The sequence below is a fragment of the Propithecus coquereli genome, unplaced genomic scaffold, assembly GCF_000956105.1.
Source record: "Propithecus coquereli isolate 6110/MARCELLA unplaced genomic scaffold, Pcoq_1.0 Scaffold120, whole genome shotgun sequence".
Taxonomy (NCBI): Eukaryota; Metazoa; Chordata; class Mammalia; order Primates; family Indriidae; genus Propithecus; species Propithecus coquereli.
In genome coordinates this window covers 2,832,330-2,834,216 of record NW_012136081.1, presented here as the reverse complement: position 1 = coordinate 2,834,216, position 1,887 = coordinate 2,832,330, and the positions used below count along the sequence as shown (strand labels likewise).

Genomic DNA, 1,887 nt, shown 5'->3' with positions numbered 1-1,887 from the left:
AAAAAAAAAAAAAACTACCAGCGTGGCTTAGGGAATGAGGTAAAGCACCATTTCCTTAAGTATGAGTTTGTACCACTGGCATTAAAGGAGATGCTGGTAGGTAGTTAAAGGACATTTTTTATTTTAAAAATTATTCATTTTCATGCATACGTTAAAACACGAACCCTATGTTTTAATGGATTATTGCTTAGAAGGAAGCTAAGTTTAAGAAGGAAATTAATTTAAAGTAGATTTATGTACATATATTAAGTAAAGCATAGTACTGATAGGCAGATATGACCAAAATCACAAATATGGACCCGAAATAAGGTCTAAGAAGCACTGAAGAATGCACCATCACAGCAGGCAAAGCAGATAAAACAGTTCAACTACCAGATTCTACCATTTCAGCTATAAGAACTAATGTTTATTTTTTATATTTATAGTATCAAATAGTGACAAAAGGGTTCTTCTCATTTTTTTAACTTTTTGTAAACTAATGGAAAACAAGTTATAAATACAGGTTAAATGTCATGCTATCATTGTAATAAATGTATACTAATACTTTTCTTTCCCATTGTTGCCTAGATAAAAAGGAAACATTTCTGGTCAGGCCCAGACTCACGCTTGTAATCCCAGCACTTTGGGAGGCCAAGCCAGGAATCACTTGAGGCCAGGAGTTGGTTTTATCTTTTTTTGTTTTGTTTTTCAAGACAGGGTCTCACGCTGTTACCCCAGCTAGGGTGCAGTGGCATCATCATTGCTCACTGCAACCTCAAACTCCTAGGCTCAAATGATCCTCCTGATTTAGCCTCCCGTGTAGCTGCGAGTACAGGCGCACGCTACCACACCCAGCTAATTTTTCTATTTTTTGTAGAGACACAGCCACCGAGCCTAGCAAGGCCAGGAGCTTGACATCAACCTGAGCAACATAGCGAGAACCTACAAAAAATTAAAAAATTAGCTAGACATGGTGGCACGCACCTGTCCCAGCTACTTGGGAGGCAGAGGCAGGAAGATCACTTGAGCCTAAAAGTTTGAGGCTGCAGTGAGCTATGATGACGTCACTGCGCTCCAGCCTGGGTGACAGAGCAAGACCCTGTCTCTAGAAACTAAAAAATTTTTAAAAAGGAAACATTTCTGTGAATACTCCTTAGGGTTCTTATTGCTCCAGCAGCAGTTAAATCCAAGACCCAAAGACCTTAGTCTTTCATACAAAAGAACTAATAAGAAGAATTTACTCAGACTTTAGGGATAAGCCAGTTAAATACTATGCAGCACTCAAAGAAGTACAGAACAAAGTCTTGATTGTGGCAGAGATGGCTGGTTATTCCCCTAATATATTCACTTCTCCCTCACTGTGTAACAGATTTTTAGCTGGGCATATAACTGCCCCAAAGAAACACTTTTACAACCCAACCTTACAGGTAGCATATGAACAGGTGACTAAGTTTTGGCCAATAAGAAGTGTCTGGAAATGACACAGGCAACTTCCAGGTCAGGCATTTTCCCCCTGCCTGTGGCTGGATGAAGAAGTGGGAGTGAGTCACCCTGGGTCAGGCACATGAGGGCAACACCCTAAGAATATTGGAGTAACAAGAGAGACAGAGCCTGGGACTTCATTAAACAGAACTACCACACTGGTTCACTTATGTGAAAGAAAAATACATGTTTATCTTGCTTAAATCACTTATTTGGAGACTCTTTCAGATACAGCCGAACCTAGTAACCAATACAATAGTCTCCCAGGACTGTATAATTAAGTTCATGATACCAGATATTTCAATTTCATCTATTTCACTATTAAAGTTTACTGAGCAGGCTGGGCACGGTGGCTCACGCCTATAATCCCAACACTTTTGGAAGGCCAAGGCGGGAGGATTGCTCGAGTCCAGGAGTTCAAGACGA

The 1,887-nt window shown here is 40.2% G+C and overlaps 1 protein-coding gene across 1 annotated transcript in view; it reads right to left on the bottom strand.

Moving 5' to 3' along the window:
• Positions 1–1,887, bottom strand: part of ATL3 (atlastin GTPase 3) — a 64,304-nt gene that overhangs the window by 35,455 nt on the left and 26,962 nt on the right. The gene's annotated exons all lie outside the window — the stretch shown is intronic.